At 39.1% G+C, this 26,322-nt stretch overlaps 2 long non-coding RNA genes across 5 annotated transcripts in view; one reads left to right on the top strand and one right to left on the bottom strand.

Annotated features, from left to right (window-relative positions):
• The window catches only part of LOC118352061 (uncharacterized), a 67,733-nt gene extending 46,057 nt beyond the window's left edge, over positions 1-21,676 (bottom strand). Inside the window, exons 1-2 of the long non-coding RNA XR_004808528.1 lie at positions 21,497-21,676; positions 21,029-21,181 (exon numbers count right to left, since the gene is read on the bottom strand). This is a non-coding gene — a long non-coding RNA (uncharacterized LOC118352061). The remainder of the gene's footprint in view (positions 1-21,028; positions 21,182-21,496) is intronic.
• Positions 16,826-26,322, top strand: part of LOC112668642 (uncharacterized) — a 70,604-nt gene continuing 61,107 nt past the window's right edge. For 2 of the 4 annotated variants that reach the window (XR_004808525.2, XR_004808527.2), the window contains exons 1-3: positions 17,576-17,742; positions 21,066-21,200; positions 21,556-21,760. This is a non-coding gene — a long non-coding RNA (uncharacterized LOC112668642). Of the gene's footprint in view, positions 16,903-17,575; positions 17,743-21,065; positions 21,201-21,555; positions 21,761-26,322 lie in introns of those variants that run through there. The other 2 variants (XR_004808526.2, XR_003141758.3) reach the window with 2 other exon arrangements.

The raw sequence follows: 26,322 nt of genomic DNA on the forward strand, positions 1-26,322 counted from the left end.
AATATTAGATTCAGATACCATACTCACCTTTTCTGGATTCTTATCTGAGTATCTTGAGCAAAAAAGAAAATCCTGGCCATGGTCCAAGCCATGGCATGTTTGCCTGGATAGTTTTGTTTGGATTTCGGAATTGTACAAAACATTAAAAGTAATTTTGGTGCCTCCCAACGTGACCAAAAAAGAGGGAAAGAAGTTAGAGAATTTCAAAGCGAATCTCTGTTATTGGCTTGTCTGCAAGGGTCATGGCTCTTTGTAGTCAATATCATTTCTATTCCTTCCCCTGCAACTCAACCTTCTCTAACACATGTGCGTATTGGATTCTTCTTTAATTTTCACCCCTTGCTCATTCTTCAAGTCTCAACTGGGATGTTGTTAAGTGGTGGAATTGTTATACACAACTGTACACAAAAATGTACAAACATACACATAGATGTGTTTACCTCAACCAATATTAAAGAAACATAAAATAATTTTTTAAAGTATTGCTATTCAAATCCAACCATCCAGAAAGCTGACACCATCAATTTTTAAAGGAGATTTTATTTATTTATTCATGAGAGACACACAGAGAGAGGCAGAGACATAGGCAGAGGGAGAAACAGGCTCCCTGTGGGGAGCTTGATGCAGGACTCTATCCCGGGACCCTGAGATCACAACCTGAGCCAAAGGCAGACTACTGAGCCACCCAGGTGTCCCTGACACCATCAATTTTGTGTGAAAACTACATATTGAAGACCAGTGGCCTGAATAAATAAAGCCTCTAATTTTAGAGACTATTCCAGTATTTCTCAAGCACTTTGCTCTTAGGACCCTTTAGACTTTTGAAAATTATTCAAGACTTTTAAGAGCCTCTGTGTATGTGAACTATAACTCTCTGTGTCTATCATATTAGAAAATTTTTAACTTCTAATATGATAGACACACAGAGCTATAGTTCACATCCATCGAAAGATGAGTGGATAAAGAAGATGTGGTTTATGTATACAATGGAATATTACTCAGCTATTAGAAATGACAAATACCCACCATTTGCTTCAACGTGGATGGAACTGGAGGGTATTATGCTGAGTGAAGTAAGTCAGTCGGAGAAGGACAAACATTATATGTTCTCATTCATTTGGGGAATATAAATAATAGTGAAAGGGAATAGAAGGGAAGGGAGAAGAAATGTGTGGGAAATATCAGAAAGGGAGACAGAACGTAAAGACTGCTAACTCTGGGAAACGAACTAGGGGTGGTGGAAGGGGAGAAGGGCGGGGGGTGGGAGTGAATGGGTGACGGGCACTGGGGGTTATTCTGTATGTTGGTAAATTGAACACCAATAAAAAATAAATTTAAAAAAAACTGAAAATTTAAAAAAGGTTTATTATCATTGAGGAGGAATAAGAAGTGATCTTTGCATGTGAAATACTTAAGAGATAGTACCAGGACTCCTTCCGTGTTTTTTAAAATTAATGATAATGAGGCTGAAAATTATGAAGCAATGTTGATAACTTGTTTTTATTTAACACTTTCAATACACCAAAGTCTAAGAACTTTATACTTATTATATTTGGTCTTCACACCAAATCTTTTTTTTTCTTTTTTTTCTTTTCCACACCAAATCTAAAGTAGTGGATTTGTTTCCTAGGGCTGCTGTTAGCAAAAGTACAAACTAAGTGAATGAAAATAACAGAAGTGCATTGTCTCTCAACTCTAGAGGCTAGAAATCCCAAACCAAGGTGTTGGTAGGGCCATGCCTTCTCTGAAGGCTGTAGGGGACAATCTGTTTCCTACCTTTCTCTTAGCTTCTAGTGTTGTGAATAATACTTGACATTACTTGGTTTTTACATGCATCCCTTCAAACTCTGCTCCCATCATCAAATAGTGTTCTCCCTGTGAGTCTCTCCTCTTCTTAGAGGGATACCAGTCTTGTCGAATTCAGGGCCCATGATCCTGTTCCCAAATAGGGCCACATCTTCAAGGTTTTTTGTTTTGTTTTGTTTTTCACTTTGACTTGTCTTTTAAGGCTACTTTTGATCATACATTGGGTCTGCTTGGATATTCCAAAATAATCTCCCCATCTCCCAATCCTTAAATTAATAACACCTACAAAGTCCCCTCTGCCAAGTAACATATTCACAGATTTTAGGAATCAGGATGTGGATGTCTTTGGGGTCATTATTCTGCCTACCACAACAACTAGCAAGGAGAGCAGAGAAGGGAATTATCAGTGCTGGTAGGATCTCGTTGGATAGAGGAGGATTCGAGTTAGGTCTTAAAGATTGGAAGCTTTTCATGATGTGGAAATGAGTCTAGACAGGCTGGGCAGCATAAGTGAAGGCACAATGGTTACTATGAGCCTGGCATCAGCACGCCAGGCAGTAAGGAGATTGATGTGCTTGAAGAAAAGAGGTGTAATCTGGAAAATGATGGGAAATAAGACTGTAGCAAGATTGGGATGAGGCCCCAAATTTTCAACCAGGACTTTGTCTACAAGTATCCTTTCACTATAATTTATGGATGGTCTTTATTGGAAATTAGGAGTGAATTAACTAGCCTTCTGAGATTCTAAAACAGAGCTTTTTTTTTTTCTAATTAATCTTTCTCACTTTGTTTTTCCTGAGGGACTTGCTTTTCTTTTGCCCTTAATTGACTGTTAACCTTGGTGGCAGACACTGCCAGTACCCCTCTCCCAACTCCTGGCCCTCCCATCCCTTTAACTTCCAACTGCCAGCAGCTATTTTGCTCAATATCTTTCTCTGCCAGGTAGCCAGGAATTCTGTGGAATCTTAGGAGTAGGTATATAAATTCCATTTCCTTTGCACCCGTCAGATGGGATAACTCTGAAGAATGTGTCCTATACTTCTCCCAGAGTTCCTCGGCAGTTTAAGCTCCAGTTGCCTGTAGGGTCTCTTCATTGATATTGTACACTTTCTGGCTCTTTCCTTACCTGTTTCGCATCTCCACTCACCTACAGGTGTTTGTTGGGATCACTCCCAAACTACTTGCACTTCAGTCTTTGCCTTGTGGGGCATGAATCATGTGTCTGGGAGAACCCAAACTAAAACAGGCTTTCATCCATCCCTGATTCAACCTCTCTGAAAGTTACTAAAGCAAGGCTAAAGAGTATTAGAAAAAAATAAAAGGATAGGAGCAAAGAAGAAGGGGTACACATTCTGATAGAAGGGAATATATCGTAGATGACAGTCCTTATTAGTAATGCCCCAGAAAATATATCCCATGCCGGGAAAATAAATCACATGCCCATTTTCAGGGTTAGGGTGTGACATAGGAAATATGTTCTGTGGAAGCTCTGGGAAGAGATTCAATCAAGTACACTGGGCCTCTGAGGTAGACATGTTTGTAGTTCTTAACCAGCCCCAATAACCTTATAGTGTTAGTACTAGCAAGGAAGTTAGTTGGGCTCTGATGTACTCATTATTTAGATAGTTGCTCATTATTATGAAAGGATACAGTGCCAGAAACACCAATTTTCTGTGAAGCCAATTATCTGAGGAACTCCTGGAGGAAGATCCAACATGAGTGCTCCCACCTAAGGTACTGGGCAAACATCTATTTTTTTCCTGCAAGGGATTCTGTGTATTACCCTGGAAAATGCATAACTGTCAGTTTCCTTAACCCCATGGAAGTGTGCACTACATTGAAATTTATTCCTGACATATCTCTCCTTTTACTGGTTGAAGAACAAGCAAAGTATTACTGTTTGAACAGAAACTCAAAATTGTCTTTTAAATTTGTGATGTCAATTTCAAATGAATATTCAGTTCTGGAAAGGGATATCAACTTCATCCTATTTGATTATAGTTCTTAAGTCATCATTTGTTTTTAGGAAGACTTAACGAGTTAAATGGAATGTGAAAATAAATTAGAGAAAGGTTAGGAACTTTCGGCAAACTTCTATGACTTACACAGAAACTTCAAAAAGTAGAGGATGAGAAAGGTTTGAAAAAAGTGGAGAGGAGGGTGGGTAGTTTCTGAGAAGTGGGAGTGAATACTACTGATAGTTAGGTTGAGGACTTGCAGAGGGCTTTCTTTACCACTGTGATGAGTATAAACTTTTTCCTGGAGTTAATAGTGATACACTGAATATTTTTGAGTGATGCAGTCAAAATGGTGAATAGAGGCCTTCCAAAGATTTTCTTTCTCTGCTGTGATTTCCTTGTCATTCAGAGACATCAAACAGGATAGAGTGGGTAGAGCCATATGAGATTAGGTTTGACCATTTTGTAGGTCAAAGAGGTCAGATATTCACCAGGTCAGATTTCATGGGATTTGACTTAATGTATTCTAAGTGAAGTAACTAGAACTGGCTTGAAACTTCTGGCTTTGGAGTAGAAACTCGAATATGTTCTTCCTGTCCATTGACAGGTGTTGCATCCTGCCAGCTGGATGATGGGCAACACCCAGGGAGGAGCCCCCAGGACTTTGAATACTCTCCTTTCCTTGCCCCCTGTCTGGTGAAGTCAGCTTGCAGGCCACCATCAGGGGACCCCTGCTGATCTCACCCCTTTTCTAAAGCCAGCTTCTCAGGGAGTGGGAGTGTCAGCATGTGGTGCTATCTCCTTCAACTTCCCAGGCATAGGAAGAGCAGCTGGCATCTTCAAAAGACTGCTGTTATCCTGTTGATTCTCCCAGAGATGTCACCAGCCCTTTTGGGCAATCAAAGTTCCAGATGGCCTGTGGTGAGCCCTTGTGTTAAAGGGAAGAGACTGATCTGTCAAGATTTTAACTGAAGTGTGAGAACCGGAGGTAGGGGGTAAGGATTGAAGGCAGAAGGGAAAGAAGAAGGAGCAAGAATGAAGGAGAGAAAGAATTGAACTAGAAGCTTAGAAACAGAAAATTAGTTTGCTAGATATATGCCCCCCTGAAAATCTTATGAAAAATGATGGCAGCAAAATCATCCAAATTTCAAACAAGAAACAATTTGTTAGATTTATTTATTGTCCTGTGCATTTCTATATGAAAAAAATTCTTAAACAAGTCTAAAATATATCATCTGTACTGAAAAAAGTAAAATTATATTTAATCAATGGTGTAGATGAAGATGTATGATGTAGAAAGTTCATAATATTTCTGGATTACAACTTTTGACTGTCTTTTGAGCTAAGCTGTAGAGCTGTGTGCCTTTTCTTTTTTTCTTCCCAGGCCTCAATGGTTTTCTTTCTGGCCAGTTATATAGGTCAGTTGTTGAAGGTGGATAGGGTTTGGGAAGACCCTAGGTGGGCAGAACTTTGGGTTCCCACCCCATCTCACTTGGACCATGACAGTGCTGGAATCCTTTTCTCTTTCTCTCTCTTCATTTAGTGAAGTTGGAGCTCTTTTGACAAGACCTTTCTCTGGGGGATCCTAGAGACCTAGGGGGACTCTAGGGAGACCCTATTCATAGTTCACCTAACATAGACCTCTAGACTTCTCCGTGTTTCTATGAACCTCTATTATATTGCTTACTTAAGATTCTAGGAACCATCATCTCTCCCTGCTTCAGTGGAGACTTGTCATCATTGATTGTAAAACCCAGAAAATAAGTGTGCCTGCTAATGAAAGGCATTTCCTCCTCCCAAAACATCTTGGTGAATATGGCCTGATTCTGTATTTGAATGTAATGGCCTGAAAATAAGATTTCAGACAAAAATAAATGAGATTGATGGAAATATATTGTCAGTGCACAGAATTCAAGGCATCTGGTAGATTTCTATTACCAATTTTTCCATTGGGGAGAAAGATTAGTTTCTGCTGCTCTCCCTGAGTGCAGCAGAGGGAAGGTTGTAGTTTTGGTTGAGAAAGCACTCTTATTATCCACCCCTATTTTTAGAATTTTCAGACATCTAACTTATTGACTTGAGTTTATAATTTAGGCCTATAACCTTTAGAAAAAATGATCCTTCCCCCTTGAAACTTCTCATGCATGAATTTAGCCCAGAGGAGTATTTTTTTGAAAGTGTAGCAAAATCTGCCTTATCATCATAGTTATAGAGCTAGTCAAAGAGAAAGAGTGATATTTTATCTATAATTTGCTGGTCCACTCTCTAGATTCCCACTTTCTGAGGTCATATTTGAGGATACACATGGTATACACACAAAAGGGAAATGCCATGTTTCACATATTTACCATTGATTCATCCAATATGTATTACTTGATATTTATATTTTGTTTAGAGAACATATTTGGAGTATCTGACAGGCATTGGAGGCAGTTATGTGAGGTGATACAGAGACAGCCCTATAGAATAAGCTGGAGTAGCTATTATAGATATTTTAGGCCCATTTATGGAATGACTACACTTGTCCCTCAACTGCTCTGAGCTGCCTTATAAGGGGAAGCACCATCCTTCTTCAGCAACTTGTCTTCCCTATGGGATCTATATTTCTAGGAGATGCCCAAGAGATCATGCCTTCCTGTCCAGGAGTGGTCATAGCTGATGGCTAACCAAAATGGAGTACCAAAGCCTAAACCACTGCCTCATAATGAGACAGTTCCATGGCACTTTTCATCCTGCAGAGCTCCTTGTGGTCTCAGGCTGAGACTGGACTTCTGCCGAGATCACATTCTTATTCAGCACTTTCACCTGCCCTATCCTGCTCTTTTCACTCTCATGTGGTTGGTTTCCCCATGGGGGCACTAAATCACTCACATAAGGTTCCTCATCTTAGCTTCTGCTTCTGGGGAAACTTATGTAAGACAGTAGTATTTATTTTGTTAATTGATTTGGGCTTTGTTCTTATTACAAAAATAAGGCATATTCATTGTTGAAAATAGGAAAATCCATAGGATAGAAAGGAAAAAAAAAAAGGACAAAACAGTATGTAAGTCTAGACTCCAAGGGTGACCACTGTTGGCCATGGCAAATATCCTTTCATTTGGAAATGTTTATGCAGGAGCTGTTATAATGATGGTCCTCAATGTGCAGTACCTCCCGGGTCCATGCCCTTGTTCTATCCCCTTCTATTGTCTCGATCATAGGATTTGCTTTTGTCAATAGGATCCTTGCAAATATGATGCAAGTAGAAGCTTGGCAAGAGCTTGCCTGTTGGGGTTTGTACAAACTCTATCTTCTTATTCTTGATGCCCTGGCATTTGGGGCTTTGATCCTAGAGACACTGTCTCTCCCAGGCTCTCAAATATCTGAAGATAATAAATGACTTCCCTTGTGAATGCACCTTTGTTGCACAACACAAACCAACCAACCCAGGGCCCCCAGCACCAACTCTTTTTCACTCTACATCACTCATCAAGCCAGTATTCCTCCTGCCCTTGCTTCTAGGGATCTTGGTAAACTTCTTCCCTCATGATAATCATTTCTGACTGAATGTCAAACCTGATGCCCAGCTAATCCCAGGCATATTTTTAGAATAGGGTTTATTTTCCTAGAACACTCTTGCTTTAAAGCCAGTCCCTGTGCATAAAGAGATTGAGGCGACACTACTGAATGATGAGTAAGACCCTGCGGTCAATTTGGAGCCTTTGGCACCGGTTGAGCTCTTAGCTGAAGGCAGTTGCATAGGCAAGCTCAGGTCTACTGCATGGGGCAGAGTCGTACATCAGGGCTCAGTCAACCCAAAGAATGGTGAGAAGTAATATCATTATTTTAAACAATTGTATTCTGGAGTGGTTTGTTATGCAGTAGAAGATTACAGAAACCATGTCGTATGGGCAGGACCTTGTGGCTCTGGGTCTGCCTTTTATCTCACCTGCATACACATCTCCTTCCCCATTCCTCCACCCTAGAGAAGGTAATTTTATGGATGAAATTCCCTGTTAATCACGGGGCCATGTTTACTAATGGGTCTCTTCACTGTAATTAAAAGGTGGGTCCCCGGTAGTTTACTTTCACTGGCTCTTCTCACTCCTTGCAGTGAGATCAATAAGCTATGTCAGATCTGACTCTACTCTGCATCCTGAAGTGAAATCCCTGCTTTTGGCCATGGTGGGGAGACAGAGGCCTCACGTGGGTTCCCAATTCACTTTTTCTTTTTTTTTCTTTTAGAGAGGGAGAGAGAGAATCCCAAGCAGACCACATGCCCAGGGACAGAGCTCTGTGCAGGCTTGAGCTCACAACTCTGAGATCATGACCTGAGATGAAATCAAGAGTCAGACGCTTAAGTGACTGAGCCCCCTAGGTGTACCCCCACCCCCTGCCCCAGACCCTGCCAGTTCACTTTTAACTGATAATTCTTATGGACATCTCAGGCACTGATACAGCTAACAAACTGGTACTCTGTTTACAATTTGAATTTGTTCCTTGCATTTCTCTTGCTTGGAAAGGCTGAAAGAAATAGGGAAAGTTGTCAGGGCAAAAGCCAGGCATTCCTAAGTTTCCTGGCCAAGTTAATACTTAGCACTATCAGAATCCTATGCACATTTTCACCTTTTACACTTTGCTTTTACCAAAATAATGTCATAATATTTATAACCTCTTCTTTAACAAAAATCTACTACAAGTAGCTGTATCAATAAAAAATCTGCAGTATAATTTTCAAGGGCAAATCGTATTCCATTATATGGGTAAATGATATTTTGCTGACCTGGTAAGTTGTAAAAACTATTTTTTCTGCTATTATAAAAAAATACTGTGCTGTCTCTTCTTGAAGCTGAATGCTTCTGTGCATTCTTAATTGTTTTCTTAGGATTTAGTCATAGAAATGGGATTTGGGATCCAAAGCATTTGTGAATTTTTTTTAGGATTTATTTATTTGAGAGAAAGAGAGGAGGGAGAGAGAGAAAGAGAGGAGAAAGAGAGAGAGAGAGAGAGGGAGGGAGAGAGAGAGAGAAAGATAGATCACACAAATGAGAGGGGGATTGGGAGAGGGGAGAAAGAATCTGAAGCAGATTCCCCACTGAGCTGGGAGCCCTATATGTGGTTATATCCCATGACCCTGAGATCACTACCTGAACTGAAACCAAGAGTCAGATGCTTAACTGAGCCACCCAGGGAGCCTCAGGTATGTGGATTTCTTAAGCATTAAAAAATTTAAATATTGCTAAATTCCATTTCTCCCCCAGACAGATTGTACCAGTTTGTCGTTTCAGCAGTATATGAATATGACCATTGTCTATGATCCTCACATCATTGATATTTTTATTCTTTACCAATTTTATAAGAAAGATGCTATCCTAATGTCTTCATTTCCATTTTTTAAAAAATCATAAGTAAAGCTAAATGACTTTCATATTGGTCATTTTGCTTCTTGCTCTGCAGCTTGACTCTTCATAATATATTTATAAAATTTTTAAGTTCCTATATATCACCATGTATCCAGAAAACAACCGTTTGGCCCTCACTTTCGTGAATCATGGGGAAATTTATGGACAGCTTTCACCTGACTTCACTGAAAGGCAAAAACAAATGTTTAAGTGAATTTGTTGAATACATACTTGGCTTGATGGAGGGACTCCAATGCAAATCCAAAATCCTCTGCAGTTTAGGAGGGAAAAGCAATGCTTAATGTTATTCTTTTAAATTCAGTTTTGGTGCAAGCATGATTAGAGTTTATTTTATTTTATTATTTTTAAAGATTTTATTTATTTATTCATGAGAGACACACAGAGAGAGACAGAGACACAGGCAGAGGGAAAAGAAGCAGGCTCCATGCAAGGAGCCCGATATAGGACTTGATCTCGGAAATCCAGGACCACGCCCTGAGCCAAAGGCAGATGCTCAACCGCTGAGCCACCCAGGCGTCCCCATGATTAGGGTTAAAAAAGGATTTTCTAACTGGTTGGAGGAGTATCAGACCTGGAAAAATACTGAAAAAAGTGTTGATGTAGTTACAGAATTGCCATGAGACCCTTTGGAAAACTTGTAACATCCTTTTCATAACTTCCCGCACCTGGTGTCGCTTGATTCAGCCTTTTGGATCTATGCCTTTGGTTCAAGTGTGGAGAGATCCCTCCATCAGGATTTGTAGTGTGAAAGGTATATCCTGAAACTCATTTTTACCCCAAGGAAGTTGACCACAGCAAGGGTTGACAAGAAGCCATCTTGAGCACAATTTCGAAATTGTTTTCATCTTTCTTTACCCCTTGTCATCTCTTCCTCCTTAGTGTTGGTTAATAACCCCTTTAAGAGCTTCCTGGATACCACCTGAAACTGGCTTCTTTGTGTGGAGCGCAGGGAGTGATGGAAGAAAGAGGCAGGCCATACCAGGTGGACAGGTGGCAGGTTTAATAAGCAAAGGGAACTTACGCATGAGGGCTGTCTTGGGCAGCAGCAAGACAGGGGACCTCTGCACCTGCCAGCCAAACCATTACAGTTTACACAGAGGCCTTAACTGGGTTAAGTCATATACACCATGAAGGTGTTTTCAACACCACATCGCCATCTCAAGGCCTATGGGCCTTGTCATTGGAGCAGCCTTTGAGAGTAGGAAAGGCAAGCAGATCCCACATTTCAAGGACAGAGGAGGGGGTGAGGAGCTGTCAATGGCCTGGGTCCAGTTCATGGGTCAATGAGTAGTCATATCTTTTCTATGACCTCCCCAACACTTAGCCTCCTAGACAGCTCTATTTTCAGCCTTGCATCTGCAGACTGAACCAGAGATCTCTGAAGACCAGCAGTCATGTTCTATTTTGTGTGATCAAAGGCCAATTGTACATCTGAACTTGGTTTTCATGGGCCATTTTCTTCTTATTTGATGAATTACTTTTCTGATGGTATCATCAAGGGATCTTTTGGGGATGCAGTGCTTGATGTTTTTGACATGTATTTCAGACTCTGAACACCTCCAAGACCTCTGATTTGAAATTGATGATTCCTTATGGTTCTCATATCCATGTATTTATCTAAACTTTTCTGCTTTTAGCTTACATGAAATTTCTGGTAATGAATCTTTCAGTATAATTTAGTATTTCATGTATTTATCCTCTAAGAATTTCTTTTGTTTCTTTGTTATTTTTTTCCACGAAAGGGAAGTTATCTCTTATTTTAGTGTTTTCTTTTTTTTGAAAAGCAAACCATTCTTTGCCAAATAAATGTGGGCTCTGGGGAATCTTCAGGCAACTTTCTTAAAAACTTTTGTCAGCCAAGTAGAAAGTCTCTCTTGGGGCCCAACTTTGTAGTTCTCTTCTCCATATTTAGGAGGAGACTCTCAAAAGCAAACTTGGTAATTTATTTAACAGCTCCGTTTGAGCAAAGAATATCTCTTTTGGTGATTGTCTTCCTAGATGATGAAGCTAAAACACAATATTTGAAGACCTTTTAAGTCTGCCAAGCAGCCACCCATCCTTTTATTTCAAAAGAACTACCCTCTGCTCTCTGAAAGTAGTTCAGAGTAGTGCCTGAAAAAAACTGGCTTTACTAGTGACAAGGGAAAAAAAGCATCAGGGACGAGTTAATCAATGGTGACAAAATTCATGTTTTTGTTCTTTAATGCAATAAACTACTAGGGATGTACTGTTAATCTCTGTCATGTCCATCCTCTTGGCACTGACCCTTAGCAATGTTGAAGCAAGAAGCATTGAAAATAGAGGAGAGAAATAAAAGATATTGCCTCTCCCTTCTGGTTTTGGAGTAAGAGCACTGTCCTCTTCTGCAGGCTTTGTATCACCATTGCATTCTCTCCCTGATTCCATGTTCTCAAATGTGCCTTCTTGAATGGTACCCTAGGATGGATCATAAAAGGTCTTAAAAATAAACAAATTGTCCCTAGTGTCATCAAGCAAAGAGCTCATAACAAAAGCAGCCATCACCACTACTACCATTTTTGAGCCATTACTATGTGTTCTGTCTTGTGTTTAATTAAACCTGTTACATCTATTGGTTCATATAATAAACTCACCCACAAAGCTAGAAGATTGAGGAATTTTATTAATCCCATTTTATAGATGAGGGAACCGAGGCTTAGTAAAATTGCCAAAATCTACAAGTAATAAGGAGTGGAGGCAGAGTTTAAATTCAGATCAGACTGACTTCAAACTGTCTACCCCCTTCATCGTTCTGCTGATCTGATCACTATGCTAAGAGCCTAGGATCATAGAAATTGAAAAAGAGGATGCCTGGGTGGTTCAGTGGTTTGGCGCCTGCCGTTGGCCCAGGGCGTGATCCTGGAGTCCCGGGATCGAGTCCCACGTCGGGTTCCCAGTGTGGAGCCTGCTTCTCCCTCTGTCTGTGTCTCTGCACCTCTTTCTCTCTCTGTTTATATCATGAATAAATAAATAAAAATCTTAAAAAAAAGAAATTGAAAAAAACTTCTCTACTCATCTCATTTTACAATGGGAACATGAAGTCAAGATATGGGAAGACATCTGGTTTTGTGAAAGCAAAGATATTGACATGCATCTTTCTTGAATGAAAAATAAATAAATTTTTAAAATAAATGTTTAAGCATGTAAATTTGAGAAATTATAACTTAAATTTTGAATATGTATTTATTTCCCTTTTTTGAAAATCTTAATTCTACAATTTATTTTTCAGCATTAGAAGTCCAGTTTTCTCCAAAATATATCTCATTTATCTTTCTGTAAAATATCACTGGGCACTGTCATGCTGGACATGAGTATAATATTTGGAAGACATGTTAGTTTTTTTATTGCTGTGTAACAAATCCCCACAAATTTAGCAACTTAAAACAATATGGATTTATTATCTCACAGTTTCTATGGGTAAGGAGACCAGACAAAGATTGTGGCACTCTGTTCAGGGTGCCACAAGGCTGCAGTCTTGGTGAGGGCCATTTCTTTCTGGAATTCTGGATTCCCTTCCAAGCTCACATAGTTTTGGGCAGAATTCAGCTCTGTGATTGTAGGATTGAGGTCCCTGGTTTCTTGCAGGTTGTCCTCCAGAGACCAGAGGGTATAGCCACAGTCCTGGCTGTGTGGCTTTCACAGATATTATCTTATTTGGTTTGGGCTTCTTTGACAAAGTACTATAGCCTGTGTGGCTTATAAACAACAGAAATTACTCAAGTTCTCAAGCCTGGAAGTCTAAAATCAGGATGCCAGCCTAGTTGGATAAAGACCCTCTTCCAGTGTTGCAGATTGCTACCTTCTCCTTATGTCCCCACATGATGTAAAGAGAGCAAGGCTCTCTAATATCTTCTCATAAGGGTGCTAATCCCATTCATGAAGGCTCATTCATGATCATTAGATCATGATCACCCTCATACTCTAATTATTTCCCAAAGACTCTACCTCAAAATATGATTACAATAAGGATGAGATTTCAACCTATGAATTTTGGAGATAGGGGCAACAAATAGTTCATGACAGAGACCCTTTCACAACGCGGCACTTTACTTCTTCAAAGCCCACAGAAGAATCTCTCTGTCCAGTCTGTCATACGAAATGTGACATAATCATGAGATTGACTGTCTCATCACCTTTGCCATATTCTCTTGGCCAGAAGCAAGTCACAGGCTCTACTTGCACTCCAAGAGGTTGATATAAGGGTATAACTCATTGATGGTCTTCTTAGAATTTTGCTTTCCACGCAAGAGAAAGTTCAGAGGTGAGCAGAAGTTCCAAGGTGGTGTAGAACTAAAAGTGATAGAATGTCCACACCATGTGAACTCAGGACTAATCTGGCCTCATGGGTCTCAGCCTGAGGAACTATTAACAAATAGCTCTGCCCCCTGAAATATGTAATATAATTAGTTTAGGGTAAGTCCTGGGCATCACCTTTTCAAAATTTTGCCATGTGATTCAAATGTGTTTAGTGCTGAGAAATGCTGAGTTAGCCCAACTACTTTATTTTACAGATGAGGAACTTGAAGCCCAGGAAAGCTGTGCCTTCTGAAGTATATATGACCCATTAGTGGTAAAGGCAGGATTAGACTCAGGTTTCCTAGTTATGTCATGTCTTCCTAACCCCGGACAAGATATAACATCTTGTGGAAATTGTCTGATTTGTTGTGTGGGCCTTGAAAGGCAAAAAGGTTTTGAATTATAGTAGATTTGACCAAAGCCACCATAAATTCTCTCTTGTTATGCCACCAACTTCTTAGTACCAATATGGATTTCAGAGAAGGAGCTTTCTGTCACCAGCTTCAAGAGAGAAAACATAAATAAAATTCACTTATTTTTGAAAAGTTGGTATAAAACAATTCCTGGTGTTTGGTGAAATGTATCTTCCATTGTGGCTGAAATCATAAATTATTTGATCCTTATGTAGGATGTTCATTTTCTGACAGGGATGAAATGGGTACCCAGACTGTGTTATTTAGAAAGGCGGCTGTGGGGGTGTCTGGGTTGGCTCAATTGGTTAAGTGTCTGACTCTTTTTTTTTAATTTTTTATATTTATTTATTTATTTATTTATTTATTTATTTATTTATTTATTTTTAAGTGTCTGACTCTTGATTTCAGCTGGGGTTGTGATCTTGGGGTTGTGGGATGGAGCCCCGTGTCAGGCTCATCACAGAATCTGCCTGAGATTCTCTACCTCTCCCTTTTTATCTGACCCTCCCTCTACTTTCTTTTTCTCAAATAAACAAATAAACAAATAAATAAATACAATCTTAAAAAAAAAACAAAATCTGTGTTCTTTTGGCAATATGTTATAGATCTGAAAGAGAAACCCATAACACTTGATGGACTTAGGTCCTGGTTTAGTGGTCAGTGGGTCAGGCCTTTTTCTGGATTTGGTCATGCCTATTTTTAAATGAATTCTTCACTCTGCCTTGCCATTCACCATCTCTTCTATTAACAACTCTTGTCTTTCAGCTGTAATATTCTCTGAGCTTGGGGAATAAAATCCTAGTCAGTAGAGAAAGGAAAGGGACAGACCCCTGCAGAATGAGGAACCTGTTATAATCTTCTGCTCCTTATTTGGCTTTGACAGCACATATCTCCATTTTAAGAAACATTAGAGCCACCAAAGCCCTGGACATGAGCTCCTTCTGGCTCTCAGGCTCATCAAGAGTTATCTGTTCCCTTATTTAACCAGGAAAGTCTTACTGCGTTGTATCAGACAAAGATAATGGGAACCAGAGGGAGTCTGGCACTAGCTTCAAACTATTCCAGGTCAGTGAGAGGGAAGGATATAGCCTGATCTTTTTGCCATTTCCTCACTGGACTAGCCTAGTACTGAAGGTCAGGACCTAGACCAAATGATCCCCTAAGGCTTTCCAGATGGCTATGACAAGGTTGGATATGCATCCAAAATTTCCCATTGAGAAGCCCAAGGATGTGATCATGCATTCAAGATGAACATAACCATACTGAGTTTAATCTAGAGTAAGGAAAAGTATGTTAACTTGTTTTGATTGAAAACTCCTCTAGCTAAGCTGAAACATATCTGCAATTTCTGTAGAGACCTAAATATAAAATTAAAATAGCATGTAATCATGATAATCACCGTGGAAAGACAGCATGAGTTCCCAGAAGCTTAAGGGCAATAGCAATTAATGCTCCTGCAATTTATGCAGGATTTTTTAAAGTGGCAATTTGCTTTCCTCTTCCTTAAGATAAATTGTTACCAGTGACAGAGAAATGCAGCCCTTACTCTAAAGAGACACGTGGCTGCAGCTGTCTGAAGCCAGTTCATAAAACCAGCTCTCTGGACTGATAAGGCACTAGTCATTGGAGGCTACTTCTCAGAAGACTGGGAAATGTACAAATGCCACAGTCTTTCTTCCTATCTATCTTGTAACTAGCATTGCCCTGGATATCTCATTTTATCATGAATCATAAGAACGCAAAAGACTTGGGTGGCATCACTTACCATTTTCCTGCCTTTAGACTGTTATACAGAAATTCTTCAAGGTAGAAGAAAACTAGTCTCATTTGATGACCATATAACAAGGAATTCCATAACCTTTTGATATTACTGATTGGTCAACAATAATATTAACAATAACAACTACATCTTACACAAGAGTAAAATATTTAGCAAACAAGAAATACTTGATAAATTTTGGCAGTTGTGGTTTGGTGATTGCTGATGGTGATGACAGTGATAGTAACCATCATATAACGATGACTTCTTCTTCTGTATTTCAGATTCTTTATTTTACCTATTTTTTCTCATTTCACCCTTATAACAAGCTTACCAGATAAGTATCATTGTCCTAATTTTATAAGGAATGAAGGTAAGGCTAGGGAAGTACAAGTAACATGCCCAAAGTCATTCAGTTAATGAGTGGAAGTGGCCAGATTTGGATCCATGTTTGTAGACTTTTTTGTCCATTATCTATTACTTTCATTTACTTTTCAGAAGCAATTTCAATTAGTAGTCTCTTCCATCATTCTGTTCAGTTCTTGATTACCCTAGGGTCCATTATCAAAGGCTAATTTTTTTCAGCATTTTCATCTGAACTTACTCCAAATTCTGTTACCCTTTCTCATGTCCCTGTGAAGGCACCAGTCACTGTTATAAAACGATCTTTGAGGGATCCCTGGGTGGCGCAGCAGTTTAGCGCCTGCCTTTGGCCCAGGGCGCGATCCTGGAGACCTGGGATCGAATCCCACGTCGGGCTCCCGGTGCATGGAGCCTGCTTCTCCCTCTGCCTATGTCTCTGCCTCTCTCTCTCTCTCTCTCTCTCTCTCTGTGACTATCATAAAAAAAAAATTAAAAAAAATTAAAACGATCTTTGAGGTTCTGTGACTTTGAACCCCAAGGTTAGGTTTCTGTCTCTTGGCTAACAGGTGCCTCAAATGGGAGTATGAGCCTTTGGCTCTCATGACCTTTGGTCCTGTCAAGAATCCCTTCTCATGCAACCTGTGATACTCTGACTTTCATTTATACTGCTGGGCAGTTCCAAAGTAGAGCAACAGGCAAGAGAAAGATAGGTAGGATGGTTTTAGATTTCTTCTAACCTAATGTCATAAGTCTGTGATCACCCTCTATCTTGGATGCAAAGAAGGATCCTTACTGACGTCACAGTGGTTAGCATTCTAGAAGGACTGTGCATTCATGGCTGTCCCATATCTATGTTTTTATGGAAGTATGGATGGACTCTTTCCCAGGTGGCTTGAATCTCCTTTCTTCTCTGGGCTGTAGAGTAACTAATGTAACTCCAATCCTACACTTTTTCATCCTTCGTTTGTTTTTCTCATGGGTGACATTGACTTTCTCTTTCTCCTTTTTCTCTCATGTTTCTAACTTTTTAATGATGTTTCTAACTCCATTCATTTTTTTACTAATTACCTAAACAAATATTAATCAAGAGGTCTTATTTGCCACATATAAAGTTATCTGCGGAAGGAATCAATATAAATGCCATGGTCCCAGACCTCAGGAGTTTACTTCTAATGACGGAAGGTAGTGTGACAAAGGCTATAGAAACACAGAGAAAAGATGCTCTAAGGCAAAGAGCCATGAATCTGGGAAGGCTATAGGAAGAGACAATGCTGGAGCTGATGCTCTGAGCAATGAGACCTAAGATTTATGATTTTCGTTGATCCAAAGAGATCCACTCTTCATCTGCCCTTTTATTTTCACAAAATTTGGAAGGAAGATTCAATCCAAGTCCAATGACAGCTTAGAGGCTGTCCTGGAAGGGACCACATTATGTCTAAGTAGGCATGAATGCTCTTATAGGACAAGGGGAAGAGTTAACTGACTTGAAAGCATACTATGTAAGGAGCCACAATGTGACAAGCCCAAGTTTGTGATGTCATCATGAATTGGGAACTTAGATACACCAGAACTAACCAAAGTTTGATTTCCCATACAGAAAACACTCTTTCCCCTGTATATTAGGTGGTGTAAGGAAAATAGCTTTGGATTGGGAACCAAGAGAGTTGAGTCCTAGTCCTTGGACAAACCATACGATTTGTTTGGCCTGCCATTTCTTGGCTAAACAGGTGAGAAAACCCCTGAAACTCCTAATAGTTGTTATATGCTATGAATTTATAATTTAATTCATCAATGATATGAAATGAAAAGCAGACAAATCATGGCATGGAAAGGTTTGTGAAGTGAGGAATATTGAGCTACACTATTTACTTTGAACTCCAAATTATCATTGAATATATAAAGATACAAATAAAGAATCTTGGAACCCCAAGAAGCAATATAGACAGTGACAAGAGAACCTTGGTAACTGGTAACTATATTACCAATGTATAAAACTACCCCACTAAAGCCAATGAGGGGAAAATGTGCCAACCTAAGTATCTTTGGAAATGAGTTGAGTTTGTAAGACTAAAGAAAGAAAAAAACTACCCTATTTTTTCATGGGGATTCAGGCTAACAATTATGATATTGCCATACAATATATTAGAATAGAAGAATTAATTAAATGGATAGCAGATAGCAGGGGATAGTTCTTTCATTATTGGAATGAGAGGTTCCAGATAAGCAAGAGAGGAGGCTAGAATGATCCATATAGCAATGGATTAGAGTTGGGAGCATCAGTATGAACTTATGTTTAGCTTCATATAGATACAGATTTTCACATACATAAATATTTATAGATATGTGTATATACATGAATTAGTATAAACACATTTTTTTTGTTCAATCAGTTTAAAGGACTCATAGAACAAAATTAACACTCCAATAGAATTAACACTCCAATAACAATAAACACACAAGAACCCAGACCTTGGTTTCTAACACTGTTCTCCAAAACAGTGAACTAGGGCTATTTGGAGAAATGACTGATTCTATGGGCTTGGAGAGGAGATATATAAGATGAGCTTGGATCATCTTGCAGCATTAGAAAGTAGGAAAGGACTCAAAAAAAAAAAAAAAAAAGGAAGAAGATACACATATACAGTAACGGGGACATGCCAAAGGGAAAGAAAAGCCAATGGCCAAAATGGGACAACTTGCAGGGAAAAAAATAGAGTGATATTAGACTTTAACTGAGAGTACAAAATAAGTATATATGATTCCAAATGACATAAATTAATTATTGAATAGATTAATAAATAGGTAAGAATTGACAATTCTCCCTCACACGGAATTTCAAATATTTTATGTAGAGCTCCACCTCAAGGAACTAGAGCATAAATCCTTACTCCTTAAATGTAGGCTGCCTAAAAGGACTTTTTTCCAAAATGTACAGCATGCAAAGGGGCGGAAAGAGTAATTTAATTGTGAAGACACCCGACAAACACTACCTTAGCCAGATGGTCAAGGCCAATTCAACATCAATGGTTAAAAATCACATTGCTAGTTTGTATGCTTGATGGGGTTTGATGAAATTAGCATTTTGTCTGTCTGATCTTCTTTTCAGTGGCCCATGAAAATACTTACTATGGGGCAGCCCTGGCGGCCCAGCGCTTTAGTGCTGCCTTCAGCCCAGCCCAGGGTGTGATCCTGGGGACCCAGAATCAAGTGCTGCGTCAAGCTCCCTGCATGGAGCCTGCATGGAGCTTCTTCCTTTGCCTGTGTCTCTGCCTCTCTCTGTCTCTCTGTCTCTCATGAATAAATAAATAAAATCTTTAAAAAATACTATGATAAAAATATCAGACAAATTCTAATAATGGAGTTTCCTACAAAATATTGGACCAGAATTCCTTAAGAGTCTCAAGATCATCTAAACAAAGTCTGAGAAATGACCACCACCAACAGGACCCTAAAGGGATATAATATAAATGTAATGTGGAACTTTGAACAGAAAAAGACTGTGAGGTAAAAACCAAGGAAATGTAACTAAACTATGAGCTTTAGTGAATTATAGTATGTCACTGTTGGTTCATCATTTGAAAAAAGTGTCATATTCATATAAGATGTTAATAATAGGAGAAAGTAATGTGAGGGAAATTGGAACTCTACCATATTCTTAATTTTTCTGTAATCTAAACCAGTTCTAAGAAATATTCTATTAAAAAGAAAAATATGTATAAGAAAAAATACAAGAATATCTCTCATCTCCCTACTCATGGTATAACAGAGCTCCACTGTTCCCTGGCACCTGACATGTTTCAGGGTATAGGAAAAGAAATGTCCACCACTCTAGTTGGAGGGGTACCATGGGGAGGGCAGGTTATTTTCAACCAGTTATATAAGTGAGCGCAGTGATGGTAGGTGAGAGAGACAAAATGCTCAAATGTGAAAACAGATAGACTTCAGTGTTGGACCAAGATGTTTCTGGGCTGCCAAGAGTACCTGGGACAGAGGGTACCAAGCTGCAATTACCCTTGTAGGCAGATGGCTTTTTTGTTATGAAAATAATCACATTCATTCTTCAGTCTCATTGCAAGAGAATGAGGTTGGGTAAAGGATGTATTGCTCTAAATCTTTTCAAATCTCTATTAATTGAATTTCTGATTAGCACACATATTATTCATAATGAGGATCTAGGGAGCAGCTGCAAACACAGCTCGGTTTAATATTCTGTTCCCATGATATTTCCATGTAGGTGGGGCAGTTGGACAGTCATGGAAACAAGCACTGGCATATGTGCCCTCATCCTGATTGCAATTTGTATCAAGTAATGAGATTAATGACCATTTAGCAGAAGGTTTAACATAAATCACAGCGTGTATACTTTCTCAGTTTGCTTCTCATGTATATCTTCATTTGCAGAGTAAACAAATATATTTTCTTCCGGTAATACTTAGAATCATAAGATAGCAGATTCTATGAGAAAATTGAGGCCTAGAGAAGTGATATGACTTTATTAATATCATACAATAGCATGTGAGTTAGTACTTTTCTGTTTAAAGTGTGATGTGAATCATCTGCAGAACAGGAGCATCAACATCACCTGCCTGTTAAAAATGCAGGGTTTTAGGCCCAATCTCAGACCTACAGCATCAGAAATTTGCATTTTAACAAGCTTCTGTGGTGATTCACATGCAAATAAAGTATAAGACTGCTAGTTTAGAATCTACAATTGTTTCCACTAGATCTTTACATAGTATATGACACTTTGGGCTGCAAGTAATAGCATAAAATATAAATAACATATATAAACAGGGTTATCATAGTTTCCTATAGTGCAAAATCAGAAAAAGGTGATCCCATAATTGATTTCACCAATGACTAAAATTCTTTGTCATCCATCCATTCCATTATTTTTTGTGTTGGATTTGTTGCCTCATTGATATAAAATGGCTGCCATAGCTCATACAGCTGAATCCCAAACACTGGAGTGGGAGAGAGGATGGAAGAAGGAGCCAGAAAACTTTTCCTTACACATTGATCTTACTGTCTGGTGGAAAATCTTTTCCAGATGCCATGGTGTACTTTTCCTTGGGTCTTCTTGGCCAAGTTTTGGTCACATGATCATGCTCTAGCTGGAAGAGAAGCTCAGACAATCTCACCAGGTTTGACAGTGGAAGTTGGTCTCTGCCAATAAGGAAGACAGGTAGGAAATGTGACCAACAGAGTCTGCCCCAACCATGCTGCCTTAAGTTAATGCTGAATATAGACAATCATGGAGTATTCAAGATCTATTTCATTATTACATTCTTTTGGATTAAGGCTTCTCCATGATTAGATACTTAGATCAGAGGATTAGATAGAAGCCTCCTGGACTGCTACTATGTCAAACACTCTACTTTTGTAACCAAATGTAATTCACAACCCCCATTTCTTTATCTTCCCCTAGCTCTACTGGAAGGCTAAAATATCACTTTGATTTGCTATAGTTATGTGACAAACCTCTGCTTAATAAGATGTATGCCGAATTTACTGAGAACAATTTTTTCTTTCATCACAAGGAGAAGGCTTTTGATACTTCCCCCGAACTTCTGACCTAGAATGTGAATGTGATGACTGAAGCAGCAGCATCCATCTTGCAACCTTGTGGATGAAAGCCACACCTAAAGTTAGTGGACTTGGAAAGAGAAGAAAATTGAAACCTTGATGAAATCATAAAACCACTATTGTGACTGTGCTGGCAATTTTGGAGCTGCTTATTACATGGTAAAAAAAATCTTAATTACTTAAGTCAGTATTGATTGGATTTATGATTACATGCTACAGAAAGCAATCCAAACTGGTACAAGTATGTGTCAATGTTCTCTCTTTTTTAAAGATTTTATTTATCTATTCATGAGAGACACAGAGAAAGAGAGGCAGAGACATAAGCAGAGGGAGGGGAAGCAGGCTCCATGCAGGAAGCCCGATGTGGGACTTGATCCTGGGACTCCAGGATCATGACCTGAGCCAAAGGCAGATGCTCAACTGCTGAGCCACCCAGGCATCTCAATATTCTCTTAAGGATAACTAATTTTCCTAGAATACTTTGTGGGGGATTATTGTGTCAGAACAATTTTTATGTAATAGGCATCCTCAAAGAAATTATTATAATCGCTTTTATTTTTCCATCTGCAATATTGATGGACACAAGAGACACACAAAAGTGTGAAGCAGGGCACTTTTCCAAGAGGGTTTTGATGTTGCTGTAACAGTTTCACAATTTTGTTTCTCTTCCTGGAGCTTTTTGTATCTGACATTCTCATCTTGTTGACTAAACACTTACTCCAAGCTGAAGCAATGAATTCCTCCACCTTCAAATGGACTATTAAATGATGCTGCCCAAGACTATGGGGTCTTGTTTACATATTTTTCTCCTTTGCATGATTTAGGATGTATCTTTTTCCTTGGAATATGTAAGATTCCCTTCTCCTTTATTCTTTCTGGGCTCTATTTTAAGGAGGAGAGGTCTTTGTCAAAGACCATGGCTATTGTCCTGTCTTTCGATATTCCCTTCATTTTCTCTCCTACCATTCTCTGCAGTCCTATGAAGAGCAAGACCAAGTATTATTTACTTGCAAATCTGAGTAAGGCTCTCTAAAGAAAGTAGAAGTTCAGGTTCCTGGTGGGATAGAGTCTCTTTGTTCTGACTGGCAGTGGAGAGAGAATCCTGGTAAGAACTGATTTATTGTGCATAACAGAGTAAGGAAAATTTGGAACTCTAAGGGAATATGGGAAGAACATATGTGAACAGCTAAGTCAAGAAGAAGAGAGTGACCAATAAATGACGAGATACTCTAAGACATTATCCCTCTGTAGCAAACTGTATTTTCCAAAAATAACCACAAAATCGTTTCTTGTCCCACATGTTTTTTTAGAATCTTGCCACTCTCCTGTTAAGTGGGGGTTGTCTGTGTCTTCCCCTTAAAACTGGTGGGATATTGTGACTTCTCTGGCAAAATAATATAAGAGTTCTGGTGGGTAACTTTAAGGTCAGGTTAGAAATGTGATATAGCTTCTGTCTATTTCTGTGTTTTGGGACAACTTACATTGGAGCCTGGAACTGCTATTTAGGAAGTCTAGCTGCCATTAAGCACAAATGCTTTAAGGCCATGTGGTTAGACCACAAAGAAAGTGACCATCATGAGGAGCTCCAGATGTTCCAGTCCAGGCACAAGACATATGAGTGAAGCCTACAGATGGCTCCCACCTCAGCTTCTGAATCCACCCACACAAAGGGCCAAATGAGAACCACCCAACTGAGTCTATCTCCAGTTAACACTGTAACCATAAGAGGCAATAATATAATAATAATAATAATAATAATAATAATAATAATAATAAAATATGTGATTACTATTTTACATCACTAAATTTTGGGGTAGTTTATTTCAGGCAGGCCTGGAACATATTTCTTGTGATTCTTGAATTATAGTAAAGTCTCATATACTCAGAAAATGCTTGCTATAAGTGAACAGGTATATAAGGTATATAAGAGGAAGGACAGGATACATTGCCTTCATGTTGATGTTTGTCATTAGGATAAACCAGAGATAGCATACTCACATAGAGGAACAGGAGAGATCAAGCCAATAATAAACTTGGTGCAGAAATCATGTGCAATGTGTATCTTTTGCAGGTCCTGGGACTGGGGATTCATCCAAAGGGCTGAGTCTACCCATTTAACTTCTAGGTTATGTCTGATGGCCACTTAGACAAATTTCATGTGAGGTGTGCATAAAATCTACTTCATGATTTTCAGTGCTTCTGCATCATTGAAAGCTCTAAACAGCTTCCCTAGATACTCTTTTTGTCTCCCCCAGTATTAAATCAAAGCAAGATTGTTTGAATGTCTGGGTTTGGGGTGGCCTCTTGAAATATATTGATCTGAGGTAGACTAATCAGCCAGTTGAATTTTAATATCCAGGATGAGGCTTAAATAAAGGGCCTCATGTGATAAGCCGATGCCTTCTCTATATAGCTATGGTTTATTTACTACTTACTATGCTCTAGGCACTATACTAAGATCTTTAGGTGTATTATATTATTTAATCCTCAGTACAACTATAATAAAATATCTTTTAGACATAACCTATAATAGGTAACATGATAATTTATGTATAATACATGTCAAATATAACATTATATATGTATACACAATATCTATATCTTGAAATAAATACTTGCATTGAAACCTGCAAGGTTAACATATATTTTTAAATTTTAATATTTTTTTCTGACTTAGATTACTAAATAAAATGTGTCCTGTGAAAAGTTTAAATCAAAATCACACTTAAGGGCAGCCCCAGTGGTGCAGCGGTTTAGCGCCGCCTGCAGCCCAGGGCGTGATCCTGGAGACCCTGCATCGAGTCCCACGTTGGGCTCCCTGCATGGAGTCCGCTTCTCCATCTGCCTGTGTCTATGCCTCTCTCTCTCTCTCTCTGTGTGTGTCTCTATGAATAAATAAATAAAATAAAAAAAATAAAATCACACTTAAAATAAACAGAGATATATGTTAAAAGTGCCTAGGTGTTGAAAAACAAATGATAACAGTCACAATGCATTCTAAACAAAAGTGTTCCTCCTGGAGGAAGATCTCTGTCTCATAAAAGGCATTAGTTGAGATTATAATGAGAAGGGACAACAGGTATTTGAAGACCTATTTATTTATTTATTTTTAAAATTTAAAAAATGTATTTTTAATTTTATTTTGTAAATATTTTATTGATTGATTGATTGATTTAGAGCATGTGTGTGAGAGTGAGCAGGGGGAGGAGCAGAGGGAAAGGGGAAGAATCTCCAGCCAACTCCTGCTCCGATGGCAGAGTACAGAGCCTGACTCAGAGCTTGATACCAAGACCCTGAGACTATGACCTGTGGTGAAATCAAGAATAGGAAGCTCAACTGACTGAGCCATGCAGGCACCATGAAGACCTGCCTCTTTAAATAAGTCTTTAGAGATATAATCTGCTAGTCAGGTTAAGACAAAATAGTGAGGAGGAAACCAGCCATTTCAAATGAGTAGACTTGAACTTTTGCCTGTCTGCAATTACTAAGTGTGTATCTTTGGTTAAACTACTTAACCAATCTTAGCCTCATTTAGCCCACTTACCTTACTGAAGGTAGATGTTTTTGCAGGTGTTTAGTTGGGAGCTAGTTGATCTTAGCTTGACAAGACCTGGGTCATTTTCATGACTATAACTCATTTTCTGGCTTTCTAACTCAAAATCTTCAGCAAGTTTCTTTTTCAGAAAGAAAAAAGGGCATTTTTTTTAAAAAAAGATTTTATTTATTGGTTTGAGAGAGAAAGAGAGAGTGAGCAAGTGCACAAGCTGGGGGAGGGTCAGAGGGAGAGGAAGAAGGAGACCTCTTGTGCTGAGCAGGGAGCCCAACTTGGGGCTCGATCCAAGGACTCTGGTTTCATGACCTTAGCAGAAGGCAGACGCTTAACTGACTGAGCCACCCAGGTGCCCCAGGGCATCTTTTTCTCTTATAATTGCTTTTTCAATATACATTCATCTTGAGGCAGATTATTTAGGATGTCTTGATTTATTAAAATTGTATCCTGAGATACATTGAATTTGTGGCACCAATGCTTCTCTTCTCTCCCTGAACAACTGGGACCATCAGTGCCATCCATCCATGTTGTTTGGAATGTGACTGCAGTTCTGCTCACCAAGGAGAGGGGTGTATTTCCCCATTCCTTGATTCTAGGTTCAGCCATGTGACTTGCTTTGGGTCAGCGGCATGTTAGCAGTACTGATTCAAGTGGAAGCTTGACAAAGCACTTAAACAATTGAGTTTACACCTCTGAATTTCTGCCCTTGACATGAGATGGAGAGACATGTCCTTGCCTAGACAAGCCTATTGGGCCCATGAGGAGAATGAGAGACATGAAATAAGGGCCACTCCCAGCCAACCTCAGCTAGAATCAGCAACACCTAGCCAATGCAAAAACTCAAGAGAAATAACAAATAATTGTTCTTTTAAGCCAACCAATTTTGGGGTGGTTTATAACATACTATTACAGAACTGATGCATTTCTTCTTAATTTTATAAATCCATCCCAGTTTGGATAATATATTCTCACACTGGCCATGAAGGACTCCCTGGCAGGGGTTTTCTCCTTTACCTTTCTATTAGCATCTTCTGGTTTCTTGGCATAGTATCTTCAGATAGATCTTAAAACTAAGCATGACATTTGGTCACTTGCTTTACTAATCATTTATGCATGTTTTCTAGACTCAAGTCTATGAAAGGGACTGCAAAATTTATGGAGGTTATAATTG

The sequence above is a fragment of the Canis lupus genome, chromosome 23 (assembly GCF_003254725.2).
Source record: "Canis lupus dingo isolate Sandy chromosome 23, ASM325472v2, whole genome shotgun sequence".
NCBI classification, from domain to species: Eukaryota; Metazoa; Chordata; class Mammalia; order Carnivora; family Canidae; genus Canis; species Canis lupus.